The sequence below is a fragment of the Perca fluviatilis genome, chromosome 23, assembly GCF_010015445.1.
Source record: "Perca fluviatilis chromosome 23, GENO_Pfluv_1.0, whole genome shotgun sequence".
In the NCBI taxonomy this organism is placed as follows: domain Eukaryota; kingdom Metazoa; phylum Chordata; class Actinopteri; order Perciformes; family Percidae; genus Perca; species Perca fluviatilis.
This window is the reverse complement of record NC_053134.1, coordinates 25,787,804-25,809,810: the sequence shown is the minus strand read 5'-3', so window position 1 is coordinate 25,809,810 and position 22,007 is coordinate 25,787,804. Positions and strand designations below refer to the sequence as shown.

Below are 22,007 nucleotides of genomic sequence, written 5' to 3'. Positions count from 1 at the left end.
GTGACTCGGCAATCCGCTAACTTGTTGCTCTCTCTAATATAACCAATGTTATAGTTTGGATCTCGACAAATTTCAGAGGACCCTGGCTGCTCAGAGCTCCGTGCACTGGCGCCACGGAGGAAAGGCACACACCTAAAGGCACCATTTAAACACACTACCCACACAAAGATGACACAGAGCTGGATTGAAATCAGCGAAATATCAATTAAAACCATTTTGGACACAGTAACCTGGGACAGAATTCTGTTCACATTGTAGATCAGAGTTCTTCAATGCTGTAGATATGTTGATTGAGTAAAGTTAGTATATGTAATCTTGTATTGCAAGAGCTTCCTCCACAGTGCTGTGGAAGAGGGTCTGGCTAGTCCACACAGCATTTTGGGATGGGAGAAAAACGTGCTCCCGGTTTATTGGCATTTCTTAAAACCAATCACAATCATCTTGGTCGCTGGACGGAGCTACGGGGCCTCTGCAAAATAGTCTCGGGAAGGAACTTGTTTTGGTGGAACATATACGTTCAAAAGTAGTTTTAGTCGTGCAACAGCAAACTCAGATTGGACAGATAGTCTAGCTAGCTGTCTGGATTTACCCTGCAGAGATCTGAGGAGCAGTTAACCATAGTCCTCACAAATCCACCGGAATTTAGAAAGCAAAGGAAGAGGAATTGGGACGGACATCCGTCCGAAAAGAGGGACATCCGGCGGCACATGAACAATCCAGAAATTGAAACGTCGTGGATATAGACTAGTATATATGCAACTCCCTGAATCCTCCTTCAAATATAACACAAAATCATCATTATAAAATATACTTTATAAGTGTATTCCACTGCTGTTTCCAATGCAGCCCGCCTCTCTCCTCTCTGTTCTTCATCCCTCCATCAAAGCTCAGTGAACTCCTGTCTCCAGACTGTTGCTAAAATTCTCCTGCATGAAGTCAAGATCCCTTTTGTCTCAAACCTTGCTGTCATTTCCCTTTAATCTGATGTGTCACTTTTTGAGAGCCAGATGCTTAAAACACTGTCAGTCTGAACTTAAACAAAGAGCTATGTCTTACCAGCATGAGGTGCTTTGAAAAGTGTGCGAAACACCTGATAAAGAGACCAAGCTTGTTATTTCTCCGTGTTCGGCAGCCCCCTCTCCCTGTCACATCCCAGTGTGCCCAGTGCACTCACTTTGCTGGGAGGGTATATACCAGTTGGGGAGAGGAGTCACAGTCTGTTATGTTGAGTTGTGAGTGAGCACCGTCTACGTAAGAAAAGCAGAATGTTGATAATGTGTCTATTCAGCCCAAGGCATGTTTACCATGATCTGACATGCTGATACATGTGGAGGCATGATGCTAATGACAGGTGACACACTCACAGATGATGTTAGTTTTCTCAATTCCTCTCACTTCTCCTTTACTCGGTGCTGCAAAGGCTCATCTGTGCAGGAGTTGCTACAGCTGCGTTTTTCAGTTGTCTCTCTAACGCGTATCTGACAAAACACATTTTGTTTTAATCAATAGAGCTGTCTACACAGGCTAGCGTTTCATTCACCCTGTACGTGCGTTATCGCGACTCAAAGCTTTTTTTTACGCTTTAAGTCTGTTTTTCTTTTGTGTGTTGGGCAATGTCAATGCTGCCAAAATGCAGGTGACCTACATTCAATACTGTGCCTGAAAGCATCCTGTGTTGATGGGGGACTGAACTTTCACTACGCAGCAGACGACCAGCCAAGAGAGGAAAAAAAGTCACAATGAACTGGTGATACATTAACCACACGAGGAGCAGTAAAAATGAGATTAACCATAGGATATGACATTTCTCCGGACTCTTTATTGATGGTGTCAAAGATGGTAGCATCGGCATGCTAACATGCTAATGCTACAGCTATGTTTAATTATCAAACTCCTTGAGACACAGTCAGGGCCGATGTTTCCATGGTGTGTAACTTTTGCACAGTGACTAGTGCAAAGCATTATTATGTTCATTGTTATTGTAGGTGTTATAATTAATTTGAGTATATTTATTTTAAGTATGTTATCCCTTGGATACTTTTATCTTGTTAATCCAAAAATGAAATAAGTTAAACCACAAACAAATTTACATTATTTCTTGCATGATTCAACTTACAAAAAAATAGCAAATCAATTACGAAGCAAGTTGTCATTAATATCATTATTATTGATTAAGAATGTCTCAGATGAAGACTTATGCATCATGTTATACACATTCCTACAAACCATGTGTTTGACAATGGCTGTCTGGTCTGTGTGTGTGTGTGTGTGTGTGTGTGTGTGTGTGTGTGTGTGTGTGTGTGTGTGTGTGTGTGTGTGTGTGTGTGTGTGTGTGTGTGTGTGTGTGTGTGTGTGTGTGTGTGTGTGTGTGTTAGTAGAAGCCAGCAGTGGGCCTCTCAGGTGGAGAGAAATCATTTCTGGCAGTAACATTTAATTTCTCTGCAGCAACCAGTTTACTATTTGAAATTGATTAATGTTCTTGTCAGGAGCTGCCAGTGATCAATACATTATGATCACATATCATGTCAATATATGGTTTTATCCATGTTTTACTCACACTCTGCTGCAGGATTCCAATCTGAGTCCCGCCTGAATGAAAAGGAAGCTAAGCGCCTCAGATGGATCTTAAATATCAGCAGCCAGGCGTCATCCTTTGTGCAGTATATTCCCCAAGAAAAATAAATGTCCTGTGATTTCCCACAAGGGGTAGTAATGGCGAAAAGCTGCATTGATTCCTCGCCAGCACTGCCAGTAATTGGGATGCTGGCTGCGATATGCTGCCATTGATTTCTTATGGTAGCCAGGTTATGCTGCTGGTGTAGGACAACAATGACTAAATAACAGCCTGGCCAATGATCTTAATGCCACAAGGCAAGCACAGCTATTGATTTCATTATAAAGTGCCTCCTAGGTTCTGCACACATACATTTTTTTATTGATCAGTGGCAATGTCCACATTACTTTCAGCACTGTCACAAGCAGCCAATCAATGACAGAAGAATGCTGAGTGCATAGAATTGCATAGGTACAGTGGGGCGCAATGAATTTGGCAGCATATAATCAGGGTTTGGAAGGTGACCCCGACTGACAGAATTGATAAGTGTGAGCTTTTTCTCTGCAACCTGTGGGATAAACCACAGATATGGTGTGATTAACTTGTCCAATAGGGTTTCATTTGACCCTATTCACAAACTCTATGGCCCAAAGGCAGCACGGAAATAAGAAATCAGACCAGCACCCAGGCAGGAGAAACTGCTCAGATAAGACTGTATTGATGATAGGTTGGGAGTAATTTGTTCAGCCCTAACCACAAAATAGAGGAATCATATCAACTGGATAGATGGACAGCAAAATAAATGTTGAAGCCACAATACCAGTAATTGGTTGATTTTTGTTGAACTGGAACATGATGAAACAGTCACAGACGATCAATTTAGTGGGCTCTAAAAGCAGTATGGGGGGGAGGGGGAGTTAAAGATGAACAAAAACATACCACATCAACTACAAAATCAGACCGTACTGAACTCCTTGTAAAATAGCAAGGCTACAGATAAGGGATCTCAAAAGTCAATGCCATCATTACGCGTATTGAGTGTTTCCTCCAGAATGAATATAAAAACTTTCCTGAAAGGACATTTATTTTAGGTAATCAGCTCTTAAAGTACACATCCTCTCTTGAATTCAAATGAACGGTTCATGGTCTGTCAGGATCGCACTGAACAACTGATATCTGAATTTTGAAACTAAGTGTGCGATGTGTCAGTGAGGAGTAAGATTGAATTAGGGACTAATCTGTTGAGTCTAACACGTGTACCCTGTCATCCAGTGACTTAGTGTATTTGTAATGGTTTCCCTTGATGGGGGTAGCCTGCCCAGGTGCTCGGGGGGGCTGAGCCTGGCTGCCTTACAGACCTTTCCCTTCCAAATGGCTCTTAATGAAGAAGCTCATTAAGGACCAGCGGTTGCTCTACACTCTTAATGAGGGCCACACAGCTGCTCATTAGGCTCAGGCCTTTAGGCTTTGTCTTTTCTCCAATCACTGATAGCACCTTCTTTACATCCAACTATTTTTTTTAGAAAACTATTTAGTTGAGGTGGCAGGTTAGCACATCTGGCAGTATTAAAAGCCTCGTCAGTGGCTGTTAAAGGTACGGACATGTTTGAAACGAGAAAATAGGTCAGAGAATATAGAGTTGTTCACTACATTTCATTATATAAAAGTGTTGGATGGAACGTGTACCTACTGTACATTTATATGCTACTTATTTTCAACAGCGAATACATTTAGAGAGTAATGTAATGCCAACCTGTTTTTTTGTTTCTTATAAACATATTAATAACACGTTTGGAATATGTGTCTGCAAAGTCCCAAGATGTTCTTTGTTTTGGTTGCCTACATCCAACCACACATGGGCCTCAGGATTCGGATCCTGCTCTCTGGTATCAAAGTTGTTCGCTTTGCCCTGACCAACGTCCCACATTATGTGTGAATCAAGAAGGTGGCCATTCAGCACTTATGTTTCCTTCTAAATGTATTTGGCAAAAACCACTAATTTCTATAGCAGCCTATACAGGATAAAGTGAATGTTGTGTGCTACTTACAGTAGTTTACCAGAGCACTTTCATTTTGACTTTTTAATTAAAGGCTTTAGATAATCTGGATAGTCTAAACTGTTGGCTTGTTTCCAACCTGTTTCACCATGTGACTGCTCATGTTTGTTGGACCTGTTTTTATGTAAAATCTGCCGAACACCAGAATTTCTTTCTTTCCATTTGTTTCCCATTTTAAGTACCAGTTGTGATTTGCTGATCTGTTTTCGACTGCTAATGCCTCGTTCGGACTGTGAAGGGAAACGCGTGGCTTACGCTCGTTCATTACTCATTGGACTTGACTGAAGGTCTATCGTTTCTATTATCCCCTTTACAGGGGAACATTAGCATAACCAATAGAATTAATAGCCCAAACTCCACAACTAAAATACAGGTTGTAATAAAACCTTCTTTAAGGCTCCTGTCTAGCAGTAATGTCATGGAGTTATTTTTCATCATTGGGGCTGATGACTAGATCAACTCTTTACTGGTGCCAGAGGCAATCAGTGATGAGCTGTTAGCACAGGACACAGCTGCTGTCTGACTATGACAGGAACAGGTTTCTGTGGTAGATGTTGTTATGATGAAGACATAAGAACAGCTCAGTCTTCCATGCTGTGTACAGTCTGCACACGGAGTCACTTGAGTAGTGCCTTGCTATCACGTGCATGCTGGGATCAATGATGTCATCACATTGTGAGTTCTCTGCAGCGCTGCCTTTAGAGAAGGTTGACGTGGTAACAGAATCTAAATCAGTCATGCCTGCTTTGGGTTCTAAGTAATGGTGGGTGTGTTCTCAAGCCTTCTTTATCCCTGCTTCACTCTGCTCACCTCATCTGGCCAGACAGCTGAGTTTAGTGAATAATGAGGAGATCTCGGCAGCATGCTGAGAGAGGTTGCAGGAGGACATGCCTAACCATGGATTTATTAAGTGATCCTGTTTCAGATCTGATTAGCACACCGCCACTGTGGTCAGCGTGTTCTGCAGCATGCTAATGCTAAAGTGTGGCAACATCATATACTGATGGTCTTTTCACAGTCAAAGGCTCCAAAATACCACACAGTTCCACTGGTTCTGCAGACACTCGTTTCTTTAAGCAGGTTGAGTCGGCCCTGATGCCACCAGAACTGCAGCAACATTCACACATTAAAGGTATTCACAGACATCTCTCTCTCTCTATGTGCTTGTATTATTATATGTGTATATCTTAGATGTTTTGATACTGGTTAGCTATTGTTCCTAGAGTTAAGGTAAGATCACATTAGCCATCTGTTGAACATAAGTGGCCTGCATTCAGCCCAAAAACAGCATGTGATGTCAAGGGTAATAAAATATAAGCAGGGTAATTCCAAGTAAATACAGAAGTGGTGTTATTGGTTAAGTTCATCAACGTGAACTCTATCTCAGCCTGCCAGCTGTTCTGTTATGCTATCGTCATGCATCGTCATGCATTGTCGTGCATGTTCTACTGTTGCAATAGAGCTAATAGCAACAGTGCTAACAGAGCATTAGCTCCATGGTTAGCTCAGCCAGAGAGCGGGGCACATCAGCGCTACGTTAGTAAGTTAACTGTCCCGACAGAGACGCAGGTAATCAGCAGGTAACCTCCATATGAATAACCGCGTGGTACGCTGTCTAATAAGTGAGATAATGTAGAGCGAGCTGGTCATTATTAAGAACTGCACCGGGGGAACAGGGAGATGCAGGACCCTGGTACAAACTGCTGCATCGCGTCCTGATTTCCCAAAGGAATTTGCGTTAATTCTTTATTATCGCATTCATTTTGACATGGAAATACCGTATGTATACAAGGTGCGATTTGTGAAAAAAAGCAGAGGGGGAGGGGGGGTTAATTATGCACAACACAACAAATCCCCCTTCCAGTAGCATGAATATAGAGCCACTCAGCCGGCCATGCCAAAACACTTATTTATGAACTTCAACATCCAATGGAAAATAATCTCAAAATGAAACAGCACAACGTGGTGTCAATATAAAACACAGAGCTTTCAAACCGGAGAGCAGAGTTCACTCCGCGGCCAAAACAAAAGATTTTCACCCAGGAAAAGCTTGTTTGTTCCTCGGGAGTGTTTTAATCCAAACCACCGTCTTTTTCCTAAACTTAACGAGTCATTTTGGTGTCTAAACTTAACTTTCATCGCCACATGACGCTCACTTTTTCTAGCTAAACTCAACTACCACGGCCCCGTATATATATATATATATATATATATATATATATATATATACACTGTATATGTACATACTTAGTTGTCGTTGCGTTGTCGTTACGTTGAATAATGTGTTTGAAGTTGAGATGAAGTCAAACGAGGGAAGATCACACGTTAGAAACCAGAATAGAACATTGTCAGTGACTTCAAATGCGTCACATTTCTTGTAACAGAAAGCGAGCTAACAGTAACGTAGCTCTCTGACATCAATATTTACTTCACAAACAGAGATAATTGTGGCCGGTGTGCGATACTCAGCGTTCAGGGTGTGCTCACTCGGCAACCACTCTCCTTTCCTCGCCGGCGTTTGGCAGAATGAAAGCAATGCACTCTGGGTGATCAGGCCCAGGCGAGATCCTCATTAGGGTGCTATTTCAACAAAGCACTTTCTCTCCGTGCTGCAGAGAGGCGTGTTACCGCGGCTCGACATCCCATGCTCTCCCTCTCAGCCCTTACAAAGGCATATAAATCTCCTTTGAGCAGGATAATTACCAAGATAATTTTATCCATAACGATGCTTGTCAGTCAGGAGTGCTGATGAAATTAAAGAACTTCTTCTCCGCGAAAATTTCTCCCCCAGATTTCTCCCCAGATTTATGTGTCAGGGGAAGAAGAAAAAGGAAAAGAGAAAGTGGAAGTCTGAGAAACTTTTGCGTCTATAATAGGCTGACTCCATAAATCCCCGCCGTGTTAACGCTGTGTACATTCCTCACCTGGCCTCCAGCAGGAGTCAAGCCCACATCAATTCGCGCAGAAGGTTGCAGGCGAGCAAACGGTCACTGTTGTGTTGACATTATTCACAATGACAAACCATGCCGCGGTGCTGTGGCGGAACATAACGCACTCATTGTGTGGCTTCAGTCATCAGAGGACATCATTCAACTCGACACTTAATTTGCTGTTCGCACACGTGCTGGTAGGTATGCAGACGCGTGTTACGGGCAGATGTGGGGAGTCCAGGACAGGCCCTTAAACACAACACTGTACTTGATCATCATGTACTGTCGGATAGGAAGCTGGAGGAAGTCAGCCCTCGCTGCAAAGAAAAGGCCCACCTTGATCTTGAATCTGAATTCTTACGACTTGTCTTAGTGTTTTTTTTATAAAGGGCTACTTAAATTATTTCTGAGATGCTGTTATGAGGCTCAGTGGCAAAGGTAAAGGCCTCCTGAGATAAAAGGGAAAAACAAAAGACATCACCGCCTGAATGTTATAATATTTAGCATAAGCAGCGCCAAACATTTCTTCAAGGAATACATGTCTTGTGCTTTCTTTTAAAAAATTAACATGGAGGAATTGGGACCCTGTTACCCGTTGTATCACTCAACAAAGACGACTGAACAGTCGCTTATGTCAAAGTTTTGACAATGACAGAATTAGAGCAGGGTTTTTTTTCTCGGCTCCCTGTCCCCCACAGGGAACCTGGCTCACACAACTCACAAAAGAAGTTTACTTTTCGTTGTCATTTGAAATTACATTCATTTGCATTTTTCTGGGAGAATGGGGCCACATGAAAAACAACGTTGCCACCAAGTGGGGCATGGAGAGATGGAACGTGTCTTTGAAATGGAACCTCGGAGCACTTGAATAGGATGAGCTGTCTGGTGATCAGCCCTGCAGGCTTTTAAAGAATCTGTAAAAACTTCTCTAGATTGGGTTTCCAGAGTTCTTGCCTTCCTCCGTTGCTTCATGAACGCTCGCGTCGACTAGAAACTGAAGGTGGCCGAGCCTCTGGGGTGGCGGCTCCGTCTCGCTGGCCCGCCCTTCCTGTTGTCTTACGTTCTGCAGTCTCTGCTGATGCTTTTAAAAAAACAAACAAAGGAAAATTCACTTGTTTGAATTGGCTTTTGTCTCATGTTTGTAATATTGTTTTTAATTTTTATTTCCATTGATATTTTATTTCTTCATTTGCTTGCTCGTTTTAATGTTTGGGTCTTATTTTAACAATTGTAAACATGTGAAGCACTTTGGGACTTGTGTCTGTAAAACGTGTTTGATCAAATAAACGTATTTAATATTATTATTATTGTAATTATTGCTGTAGGGAGGGACCATCGAATAATAGGCTCGTTCAAGATGAACTGCGCCTCGCCTGTAAAGTGAAAGAGAGCAGGCGGCAGCAGCCGGGGAGGTAAAGTCAGACAGTTTGCAGCCGTTTCCAACAGCGTTCAGGCTGAACAGGAAGTCACAGAAACACTCACATCCTGTTCGGTCCGATCCAGTTTTATTAAAAATGTTATCAGACCCAAATATCAGCTTGTACACAGTCTCCAGTTGTTTTTATTAAGACAGAGTAGCTGTCAAAATGATCTACATGCGATCTGTTGCTGATGTTAATAACAGACTGTAGATGATCTATATATATGATTATATATGAATATATATGAATATGATTAATATTTTTTAGTTAGTAAGTATTTATGATGACGATTATATTCTTCTTACTTATGAGTTTATTTCCATTTCCATCTTATTGCATGCATGTCAACACAAAGACAGCTTCAACGACATGGTTAGAGTTAGGGAAAGATGTGTGTGGAGGTGGGCGTGGCCTGCAATCAGCTGCAGTGAGACAGGTGTGAGGATAGATCAGGAGAGCAGTGTAGGTGAGTTAACTGTCTCAGCTGATTCTTGTTAATCACACTCTCCCTTCATATGCAGTAGCGTAGCTGGAGCCTCAGATGACTGCCAACCTCAGAGACAGGCAGCGGTGGCCCATACCAGTTTGGGGCCCTCGGCAGGACTTGAGCTGTTGCCTCTAGTATTGCAGCCAATTCCACCGTCAACCACAATATTCATACACTTGAAGAAAAAAAGCATACAGCCTAATGATTTAAAGTTTCTTTATCTTAAAGGTGCCCTGCCACACAAAACCGTTTTTTACTTGCATTTTTTGAAATATGTTAGGTCCATATGTGTTTGTGTTAGGTGGTGAATGTGAAAAATGAACTGCTACCTCCTCTGTCAGCTCTAGCCACTGAAAAGAAATAAGCAGAGAAATCAGACCAATCACAAAAGCTGGTCAGTCTGACATCATGCTGCCTGAGCTCACTACTATTCATGAGCTTGCCCAGTTGGGCTGGGTAAAGGGTTCTGACAGCCAGGCTCTCATTGGCTAGCTGTTAGCCAATCAGATTCCAACAGCTTAGCTTGTTGAATATTAATGAGTCTCCCTGCAGGCTTTCTATACCACCATATAGAACATCAGACATTACCACAAAGTAATGAAATCTGTGTGGCATTGCACCTTTAAAATAACAAGGACCACTGAACAAAATGTAAGAAAATGCTGACTGTGCTGCAGCCTGACTTGGCAGAGGTGGAGGGAGGAGGGATCCCAGATGGCCCAGGGTTGGGGGGCGGGGGATTTAAAAGTGCATCTGTAAAGAAAGGATGAGCATTTGGGAAATAAGGGTTATTTTACAATATAGTGTAAATAAAAATGCTACTGTGATACCCAGTTAATAATTGCACCTAAGTCACATTACAGCCTACCCATTCCAAACAGTTTGAAACGGGCTGTGTGCTCGGCGTCCTGTATCGCTGTTTGTAGCTTTCTCCAGAACCATTGTACCCTGAAAGGACTTACAGTAGGACCTCAAAGCACTTGATATGCAACCACACTGTATACTACTGACTTACTGTGTACTTCTACTTCAGAGGAAGACATTGTACTACTACATTTACCTGACAGAGAAATATTGCTGGTTATGTTGCAGATTCAGATTTTCCTCACAAAATATTAGAATTGAAATGTGGAGTAATCAACCACCAGAACCAGACCAAGTACAGAGCAAGGTTATTATAGTTTTGCTTTTTTCATTAGTTTTTATTTTTATTTCATTACTAGTTTTTGTTTTCAAATTCAGTTTAGTTTTAATTAGTTTTTAAAGCGGGTTTGCTAGTTTAGTGTTTTCATTTTAGTCTTTTTCTGTAGTATGGGTTATTTGTTGGGGGCAAGATTCAAAAAGGTCAGAAAAAGTATTGTGTAATAATAACTTAACAAAAACATCATGCAATTTTAGAAATATGTATTCACAATGTATTCAACAATAACACCAGTACATAAAGTGTACATATGATGATGAGCAGAAATATGTAAACATTAAAGGAGAACTCCGGGCAATTTTTACGTTAATCTTGATTGCTATATGTATATGAGTACTGCCGATAGCAAAAAAAACGAGCCGAATCGGTGCTAGCAACATGGAGCTGCTGCAGCTAATGCCGAGAGTTCCACTCAGCTAAAACGGCAGTTATGGGGGCATAAGATAAAGAGTGCCTTTGTGCCTCTTAACAGACACAAAATGCAATTAAAATGTCTGTGCAACATGAAAATACAATTTTTCGCCGCGAAGGCTTGAACGGTCTTCTGGAAGACCTCCACCAGACCAGCGGGCGCTTGTTGGATTGTTATCGGCCTCAGCAGGCGAGGGAGGCGGCTAGGAAGTAGAAGGATGCCCGGTCGGGGCTGCTAGCCTGGCTAAGGAAACTACCACAAAATTCGCCACTGCAGAGACTCATATTCACCAACGACAGCACACAAAATGGATACATATGCTACAAATACACATGGAACTGCTGCGTGATGATTATTACCGGAGCCTGGCTGAACACACTCACTCATCCCAGACGGCAGCTAGCAGCTAAGAGGGTAGGTGAATTTAAACAATGGCTAAGTTGCTAAACGCATCTTGTTGTCATGTAAGGTCCCTGTTCATGTTGCATGTTAAAGTGTGTGTGTGTGTGTGTGTGTGTGTGTGTGTGTGTGTGTGTGTGTGTGTGTGTGTGTGTGTGTGTGTGTGACTCAAAAGAACAGTCCTGAAAGAAACCCTGACCTGTCCTGGTTCTCCCTCGGAGCCTTCTTGTCAGAAAATGCCCCCTTGGACCTTTTCCGTCTCTCTTTCTGTCTCTGTCCCCCCCGTGCCGGAAATGGGCAGGTCTTCAGATTTTTGTTACATGAATACCCTTACTTCTTATTGCATACTGCCACCTCCTGTGGTGAGTAGGTAGCTCCCCCCCAAAAAAAACACCTGCCTAACTGTGTCTCTTTGTGAACACATAGCAGCGAAACGCTGAGAAAACAGCGCCGAGAGTGTCCTTGCTAACATGGCTCATTAAATGGTTAAACCTGATGATGGTAGCCCTGGTCGCTGGAGTAGACTGCTGTGCCACCGCCGACACAGGAGCCCAGCTGTGAGCCTGTGCCCAGCCTACGGCCCCCCCATCCCGGCCACCATCCAATCCTGCAATCCAGAACAGCAGGCCGTGGCGGGCATAGAACACATTTTTATTTAAGATTCGAGTTGGAGATGTTTATGGAACAATTATCACTCAGTACAAGCGCAAATAACACTGCTGCATTTAATCTTAATCATACCGTGGGTGATATGGAGTGAAAAAAAATGTGCGTGAGGCATCAATACTTGAACATGTTACGAGTAATCGTTATTCCCACATGTACTTTCTGTAGTCTGTCTTCAGTTCACCACCTCACAATCTGCGTCGTCCATTCCCATTGTCTCCAAAATGTGCGCACGCATGGGTCAGAATTCTGCCGTCAAGTTTGTTTTTCATAAATCACAACCTTTTGCGTGGGAAGTGGCGTATGCACATTTTCAGCCCCGTTTTATGCATTATGCCACGTTTATAAATGAGAGCCCAGGTGTTTATGCTGGATTTTCACTATTTCACGTGAGCATTTTAATAACGGATTGTCCGGTCTTGGAAAGATTTGGGGATTATACCACAGGATTAATAGGGATAAATATTTATGTTCTTCTATCATTTGTTCCTGCAGCCGATCCCAGCTGCTAATCCGTCTCAGATAGAAGCCCTCTTGAGTTATATGCTAAATAATACAGCCTATATATTTTTGATTTGGGTGCCATTTACATTTAAATGGCTTGTAAATCTATTTCTTTACGTACATTGAATCACACCACGGTCACCTTTTAACCCTCAGAGGTCTGAGGGCATTTTTTAGATATCTTCTAAAACACACAGGCTGGTGAGGTTCATGTCAAGCCCTGAATGTATGTCATGAAATGCTACAAAGCACATTATAATATATTCAAGACATATGTGATGATCATGTCATGCAGCTGCTGAATTAGAGTACTGGTACCTTTTTTACTTTTATTTTTTTTTTTTTGGTCCAATTCAGCCACTGCTTTACCCTTAGACACAACTCCAACACACAGACACACACACAAAGTGCAGTCACGTGTGCACAATAAGAAAATCCAAACTTAAAATCTCTAATCTTTGAATTAAGGGACCTCTTGTTAATTACTTAATAATGTAGGCTTATCAGCATTTCTATCCTTTTTAGTTTTTTGGTTGTTGTTGTTTCCTTTCTCTCGCCTTGTCATGTCTCACATGTTATCGCTTATTGCACTATTAATAAGCACCAACCATCAGTCATCAAGGCCGAATTACATTTCTTACAAAACGTATTTGCTGTTGTAAATGAATAGGATATAAAACTAAATCTACTGTCGATGTCCAGGAGACGAGGTTGGAAAGTGCACCCTCCTATTAGTTCAACGTCTGACATAAAGTGAAACTAAGAGTACAGAAGAATCTATAATTGTAAATATGCCGTTTACTTCAGCTGAAGATTTGAATCCAGTCGTGCTGTAAAGAACACAGTGTGTGCTCTCCCAGAGCCGTGGTTCTGTTTGGATAAGGTTAGTAAGCTGCTGTCTTTAGGCTCCAGTTCCTTACACAGCACTGTGTTATGTTCTATAAATCACACCGCTGGGGCAGAGCTGCACAAAGTTCCTCAGTATGGGTAACTTTTTGAACAGAAGGACATTTTAAAGAAGGGAAATGAAAGAAAAATCAATGAGGGTGGATTTTAGTTTGAGCAGGCCAGTGTGAAAACTACAGCCGAGTATTTCACATGCAGCGGAGCCCGGTGCTGACCTCCATACAGCGGCAGATCAATGGGCTGGACGCGGGCCACCGGGGTATGGGTTGATTAATCAAAGCTAATGTTCTTTTGATCAGCGCGGCCGCCCTATTAACCGGCGGAGGCAGAGTAAAGCAGCGTGTTTTATTTACTGCTTCAGGTCCCGGGTTGCCTCCTGCTGCAGACTTCAAACAGACTGGGACAGGTCTGTCATAGCTGGGATTGATAGAGAAAGTTTCCCTCACAGCACTGTGGGTTGCTTTAATCATAAGCAGTTTGTTAAAAACATCTCTGAAGAAAGACGTCCTCTTTTGAACATGTGCTGTGTGTGTTCTCCGTACAGCTACAAATACCTTATTCAATTTTAAGAGGCGCTATGCAGTTTTGGCCATTTCTTCGCCTCGCTTTTTGGTTGCAGGTTTCTCTATAGAGCCCCCCTACAGGTTTCTCTATAGAGCCCCCACAGGTTTCTCTATAGAGCCCCCCCACAGGTTTCTTCTATAGAGCTCCTCCTACAGGCTTCTCTATAGAGCCCCCCTACAGGTTTCTTATAGAGCTCCCCCCACAGGTTTCTCTATAGAGCCCCCACAGGTTTCTCTATAGAGCCCCCTAGAGGTTTCTCTATAGAGCCCCCCTACAGGTTTCTCTATAGAGCTCCTCCTACAGGTTTCTCTATAGAGCCCCCCTACAGGTTTCTCTATAGAGCCCCCTACATGTTTCTCTATAGAGCCCCCTACAGGTTTCTCTCTATAGAGCCCCCCTAGAGGTTTCTCTATAGACCCCCTACAGGTTTCTCTATAGAGCTCCCCCTACAGGCTTCTCTTATAGAGCTCCCCCACAGGTTTCTCTATAGAGCCCCCTACAGGTTTCTCTATAGAGCTCCCCTACAGGTTTCTCTATAGAACTCCCCTTACAGGTTTCTCTATAGAGCTCCCTCCCCTACAGGTTTCTCTATAGAGCTCCCCACAGGTTTCCTCTATAGAGCCCCCTACAGGTTTCTCTATAGAGCCCCTACAGGTTTCTCTATAGAGCCCCCCTACAGGTTTCTCTATAGAGCCCCCCCCTACAGGTTTCTCTATAGAGCTCCCCCCTACAGGTTTCTCTATAGAGCTCCCCTACACAGGTTTCTCTATAGAGCCCCCTACAGGTTTCTCTATAGAGCCCCCCTACAGGTTTCTCTCTATAGAGCTCCTCCTACAGGTTTCTCTATAGAGCCCCCCTAAGGTTTCTCTGTAGGCCCCCTATAGGTTTCTCTATAGAGCTCCCCTACAGGTTTCTCTATAGAGCCCCCACAGGTTTCTCTATAGAGCTCCCCTACAGGTTTCTCTATAAAGCCCCCCCTACAGGTTTTTCTATAGGCTCCCCTACAGGTTTCTCTATATAGCCCCCTACAGGTTTCTCTATAGGGCCCCCTACAGGTTTTCTCTATAGGCCCCCCCTACAGGTTTCTCTATAGAGCCCCTACAGGTTTCTCTATAGAAAGGTTTCTCCCTAGGCCCCTACAGGTTTCTCTGTAGCCCCTCCCTACAGGTTTCTCTATAGAGCCCCCTACAGGTTTCTCTATAAACCCCCTACAGGTTTCTCTATAGAGCCCCCCCTACAGGTTTCTCTTGGGCCCCCAAGGTTTCCTCTGCTCACAGCCCTCCCCACAGGGTTTCTCTATGGGGCCCTACAGGTTTCTCTCTCCTCCTGGGTTTCTCTATAAACCCCCTACAGGTTTCTCCTATGGCGCCCCCTACAGGTTTCTCTATAGGCCCCCCTACAGGGTTTCTCTATAGAGTCCCCCTACAGGTTTCTCTATAGAGCTCCCCTCAGGGTTTCTCTATAGAGCCCCTCGAGGTTTTCTCTATACCACCCCTACGTTTCTCTATAGAGGCCCCCTACAGGTTTCTCTCTATAGCTGCGGTTTCTCCTAAGGGCCCCACAGGTTTCTCTAGAGCCCCCTACAGGTTTCTCTATAGAACTCCCTACAGGGTTTCTATATAGGCCCCTCTACAGGTTTCTCTATAGAGGCTCCCCTACCGGTTTCTCTATAGAGCCCCCCTACAGGTTTCTCATAGAGCCCCTACAGGTTTTTCTCCTCATAGGGCCCCTGGGTTTTTTCTCTATGGGGCTCCCCTACAGGTTTCTCTATAGGGCTCCCCTAGGTTTCTCTATGGACTCCCCTCACAGGTTTCTCTATACGCCCCCACAGGTTTCTCTGGGGCTCCCCTACAGGTTTCTCTATGGAGTCCCCCTCTCTTCTCTCCCCCTCTCCCCCATTTCTCACCCCCCCCATTTCCTTCCTCCAGGTTTTTCTTCCCCCCCCATTTTCTCCCCCTTCCCCCCCCCCACAGTTTCTCCTTTCCCCCCTTTCTCTTTCCTCCCACTGCCTCCCCAGTTTCTCTAGCTCCCCCTACAGGTTTCTCTATAAGCCCCCCCCCTGGGTTTCTCTACCCCCCCCCTCTCGTTCCTTTCCTTGTCCCCGTTTCTCCTCCCCCTAGGTTTCCTCTGGGTCCCCGGGTTTCCTCTACGTCCCTGGGGTTTTCTCCTGGGTCCCCTCAGGTTTTCTCCTGCCCCACAGGTTTCTGGGGGTCCCCACGGTTTCTCTTTCCTGGGTTTCTCCTGGGGTCCCTGGGGTTTCTCCTGCCCCTGGGGTTTCCTCTTTCCTGGGTTTTTTTGGGTCCCTGGGGTTTCTCTGGGGTTTCTCTGCGGTTTCCTCCTGGGTTTCTCCTGGGGCCCTGGGTTTCTCTGGGGTTTCTGGGTTTCCTGGGTTTCTCCTAAGGGTTTACGTTTCTCTGGGTTTCTCTGCAAGGGTTTTCTCTGGTTTCTCTGGGTTTCTCCTGCGTTTCTCTGCGGTCGGGTTTCTCTGTCCGTTTCTCCTCGTTTCCTGGGTTTTGGGGCCCTGGGTTTCCTCCCGGGTTTCTCGGGCCTGGGTTTCTCCTGGGGCCACAGGGTTTCTCCTGGGTCCCCTGGGGTTTCTCTGGGTTTTCTCTGGGGTCCCACAGGGTTTTCTCCTGCCGGCTTTCCACAGGGTTTTCTCCTCGGGTCCTCCGTTTCCTCTTCTGGGGTTTCTCTCTCTCTGTGTCTCCTGGGTTTCTCTGGCGGTCCGTTCTCCTTGGGGTCCCTGGGGTTTCTCTGGGTTTCTCTGGGGTTTCCCTGGGTTTCTCTCTGGGTTTCCCTGGGTTTCTCTCTGGGTCCCTGGGTTCTCTGGTCCCCTGCCAGGTTTCTCCTGGCTCCCTGGGTTTCTCGGCTCTGGGGTTTCCTGGGTTTCTCTGGGGCCCTGGGTTTCTCTCTCGGCTGGGTTTCTCTGGGTTTCTCCTGGGGCCCAGGGTTTTCTCCTGGGTTCCTCAGGGTTTCTCTGGGTTTCTCTGTCCTGGGGTTTCCTCCTGGGGTTTCTCTGGGTTTCCTCCTGGGTTTCTCTGGGGCTGGTTCTGGTTGGGTTCTGTTTGGGCTCCCTACAGGGTTTTTCTGGGGTCCGGGTTTCTCCTGTCCGGCCCTGGGTTTTCTCCCCTGGGGTTCTCCTCCCTGGGTTTCCTCCCAGGGGTTTCCTCCTGGGGCTCCGGTTTTCTCGGCCACAGGGGTTTTCTCTGGTTTCCTCTGGGGTTTCTCCCGTTTCCCTGGGTTTTGCCTGGGTTTCTCCTGGGTTTCCTGGGGTTTTCTGGGTTTCTCCAGGGTTTCTCGGTTTCTGGGTGGGGTTTGTTTTCTCCTGGGTTTCTCTGGGGCCAAGGGTTTTCTCTTCGGCTCCGGTTTCTCTGGGGCACGGTTTTCTCGGGGTTTTCTCCTGGGGTTTCCTCCGGGTTTCTCTGGGGCCCTGGGTTTCTTATGACGGTTTCTCTATAGAGCCCCCCTCACAGGTTTTCTCTATATAGCCCCCTACAGGGTTTCTCTATAGAGCTCCCCTACAGGTTTCTCTATAGGCCGCCCCCTACAGGTTTCTCTATAGAGCTCCCCCTACAGGTTTCTCTATAGAGCTCCCTACAGGTTTCTCTATAGAGCCCCCCCACAGGTTTCTCTATAGAGCGCCCCCCCTACAGGTTTCTCAAAGCCCCCTACAGGTTTCTCTATAAGCCCCCTACAGGTTTCTCTATAGAGCCCCTCCCCTACAGGTTTCTCTTAGCAGCCCCCTACAGGCTTCTCTATAAAGCCCCCCTACAGGTTTCTCTATAGAGCCCCCCCCTACAGGTTTCTCTATAGAGCCCCCCCCCTACAGGTTTCTCTATAGAGCTCCCCTACAGGTTTCTCTATAGAGCCCCTCTACAGGTCTCTCTATAGAGCCCCCCTACAGGTTTCTCTATAGAGCCCCCTACAGGTTTCTCTATAGAGCCCCCCCACAGGTTTCTCTATAGAGCCCCCCCACAGGTTTCTCTATAGAGCCCCCACAGGTTTCTCTAAAGAGGCCCCTCCCCACCGGGTTTCTCTATAGAGCCCCCTACAGGTTTCTCTATAAAGCCTCCCCTACAGGTTTCTCTATAGAGCCCCTCCCCCCTACAGGTTTCTCTATAGAGCTCCCCCTACAGGTTTCTCTATAGAGCCCCCCTACAGGTTTCTCTATAGAGCCCCCCTACAGGTTTCTCATAGAGCTCCCCCTACAGGTTTCTCTATAGAGCCCCCCTACAGGTTTCTCTACTAGAACTCCCCTACAGGTTTCTCTATAGGATTCCCCCTACAGGTTTCTCTATAGAGCCCCCCCTACAGGTTTCTCTATAGAGCCCCCCCTACAGGTTTCTCTATAGAACTCCCCCTACAGGTTTCTCTATATAGCCCCTACAGGTTTCTCTATAGAGCCCCCCCTACAGGTTTCTCTATAGAGCCCCCCTACAGGTTTCTCTATAGAGCTCCCCTACAGGTTTCTCTATAGAGCCCCCCTACAGGTTTCTCTATAGAGCCCCCTACAGGTTTCTCTATAGAGCCCCCTACAGGTTTCTCTATAGAGCCCCTATAGCCCCCTACAGGTTTCTCTATAGAGCCCCCCACAGGTTTCTCTATAGAGCCCCCTACAGGTTTCTCTATAGAGCCCCCCTGCAGGTTTCTCTATAGAGCCCCCCCTACAGGTTTCTCTATAGAGCCCCCCTACAGGTTTCTCTATAGAGCCCCCCTACAGGGTTTCTCTATAGAGCCCCCTACAGGTTTCTCTATAGAGCCCCCCTACAGGTTTCTCTATAGAGCCCCCCCTACAGGTTTCTCTATAGAGCCCCCTACAGGTTTCTCTATAGAGCCCCCCCCCAGGTTTCCTATAGAGCTCCCCCTACAGGTTTCTCTATAGAGCTCCCCCTACAGGTTTCTCTATAGAGCCCAGCCCCCTACAGGTTTCTCTATAGAGCCCCCCCTACAGCTCCTATGTTTCCTTGTGTCTGACTCCTCTCTTGGTCAGTCTGCTGCTTCCTCTCTCTGTTCCCCCGACGATGCTTTCCGAGCTTTCTGCTTCTTTTTATCCGGCTCAGCCAGACCATAGTGTGGAAAACTCCATCGCTACCGGTTCCTGAATGGGTGCAGTGCTGTGAAGCAATCCGTTACATGGCGAGACCTGATATCACGCCATACTTCCTGACGCTGAGGCCGCCGGCTAGCCGGGCGAAAGTTGCAAGGGGGGTTTTTCCGCTCACAGGCGCTAGGGGGGAGTGAGACGACCACCATTCAACCCGAAAAAAAGTCATGTAACCATTCCAATGACTCCGAAGCTGTTCAGTTAAGGTAAATTAAGCTAAAAAAAAAAGCATAGTTCCCCTTTAAAGCAGTTCCATTGACCTTATTTATTGGTTGTTTGATTATTCACTAAATAATACTTCATCATAGCAAGTATGGGCTATATTACAACACCACAATATAGTACAAAAAAAGCAGTTTCAAGAAAAGCACATTGCTGCTGTTTAAATGCGTGTATGCGTAGCACTATAGAGGTCATTCATTTGCATGAATTACTCCTCCATATTCAGCCCTGAAGATTTCTTTTTACGGGAAGTGATTTGATTTATTTTGCCAAATTGGTACACTTTCTCTGCAGTTCTCTGGAGTCCCAGAAGGCCATGGTTGAGTTTTTGAAATTACTTTTCCTCACAATCCAGAACGTACATATCCAAGACACATCTGTGCAGTCTTATCCTCGCATACCATGTGGTACTGATTGGGTCTTTGTTTTTCTGGCATGAAGAAATGGCATCCATGATGAGACGTATTTGTGAACCGCATACTGATCGAGACTAGCTGTTTCCCCCTGCTGCCATTCTTTATGCTAAGCTAGGCTAACCCCGTCCTGCCTCCAGCTGTGTACTAGACACGCAGACGTGGGACTGACATCCATCTTCTCATCTCATTCTCAGAAAGCAACAAAATAAAAAACTGTTCCTCAAACATTTGTGGTTCAAATTTTAAATGGTATCCTAAGGTTTTGGTGAATTGATGCAAAAACAATTTGAAGTTCATGAAAATGTCTTATGAGGGAACAAGAACTACAACTTTTTTTTGTGATTTGTTTTTATTTGTTTTTTTTTAGATATGTTAAACTAACACTCCCAAACATCATATCTCATCATCATTCTGGTATACTGGGCATAAACAGGAGGCAGCGGGGAGACTCCGCCCGCTGCTGGTAGTTGCCATGGTAACGTTCGTAGCTTTAGTCTCAGAGAACGAGACATCATGACCGATGAGACCCAATCAGGAGGAGAAACGTTGGCGTCAGATCTGCCAAAGGTCTGAGACTGTAACACAACCAAAACGGGTCAGAAGGGTTTCCAAATGTCTCTGGTTTAAGGGCTCGGAAAGGCCAGAGAGGGGGTTAATGAGAGGGGGAAACATCAGAGCAGGGGGAATGAGAGGGGCAAACGCCAGAGCAGGGGGGAATGAGAGGGGGAAACACCAGAGCAGGGGGGAATGAGAGGGGAAACACCAGAGCAGGGGGAAGAAAGAGGGCAAACGCCAGAGCAGGGGGGAATGAGAGGGGGAAACACCAGAGCAGGGGGGAATGAGGAGGGCAACGGCAACGCGCAGAGCAGGGGGAATGAGAGGGGGAAACACCCGAGCAGGGGGAATGAGGAGGGGAAACGGCATAGGCAGGGGGAATGGGAAGGCAAACGCCAGAGCAGGAGGAAATGGGAGGGGGAAACACCAGAGTAGGGGAATGAGAGGGAAGGCCCCCAGAGCAGGGGGAATGAGAGGGGGAAACGCCAGAGCAGGGGGAATGAGAGGGGGAAACACCAGAGCAGGGGGAATGAGAGGAGGGGAAACACCAGAGCAGGGGAATGAGAGGGGGGAAACACCAGAGCAGGGGGAATGAGAGGGGGAAACACCAGAGCAGGGGGAATGAGAGGGGGAAACACCAGAGCAGGGGGAATGAGAGGGGGGAAACACCAGAGCAGGGGGAATGAGAGGGGGGAAACACCAGAGCAGGGGGAATGAGAGGGGGGAAACACCAGAGCAGGGGGAATGAGAGGGGGGAAACGCCAGAGCAGGGGGAATGAGAGGGGGAAACGTAGCAGAAGATATTCCTTTTATAAACCAAAACACAGCGATGTAAATTTAGCGAGAGTGTCAGCATGTTGAAAGAAGACATAATAAGATTGTTGCTAGATACCACTACAGGTCAAGAAGTGGACAATACACCTTAAAATTACACTTAAAATTCTTGGAACAAGTTGATTTGTATTAGACTCTGGATTATTTTAAGACTCTATTAGACAGAACAATTCTATTTTGCAGTGTACCACTTCATATTAGAGCACAGCGCATCTGTAAACAAAGTTTTTATTATGATTTTTAATATGGTAATAATTCTGGGGATGAGTGGCTGAGTAATAGAGCAGGAGAGCTCACTGTAAGCGCTGCTGAAGGCCAGTCCAGTCCTAATCAGCCTCCCAGCTGTTTCTCCCAGCATGCACAGGGAGCCAGAGCAAGCTCCTGACCACAACAAGGCAATCAGCATCACACGTTATGTGTTGCATGCTGCGTGGGGGGGGGGCAAAGCATTGATAACAAATTCCAAGTTTTTAATGTTACCAGAGTTCTGATGGTGGTTCATAATGGAGGAGCTGCGTTGTGTTCTGCCACTGGGCTGTGTTGAAGGGAATGACACTGTTCTCTGCTGAATCTTCAGACCACCTCACCACCCCCCTTTACAAACAAACTTGTTTCATTTTTAATGATCCCCTCAAGTGCAGATAGATATTCCACCAAACCCCCCTCATCCCCTGAAAGCGCTGCTTATAATTTCTGAGGTGAACGCACCTCCATCTTTCTTCATTTGAGAAGCCCCTCATCCCCTTCCCGCCCTTGACTCTCTCTCTCCAATGTC

At 45.5% G+C, this 22,007-nt stretch overlaps 1 long non-coding RNA gene across 1 annotated transcript; it reads right to left on the bottom strand.

Moving 5' to 3' along the window:
* Window positions 1-8,501: 8,501 nt before the first annotated feature.
* On the bottom strand, window positions 8,502-11,822 carry LOC120553708. The gene is made up of 3 exons (XR_005638198.1): window positions 11,661-11,822; window positions 10,117-10,202; window positions 8,502-8,622 (listed from the first exon to the last, which is right to left on the bottom strand). It is a non-coding gene; the product is annotated as an uncharacterized LOC120553708 (long non-coding RNA).
* Between the last annotated feature and the right edge of the window lie 10,185 nt (window positions 11,823-22,007).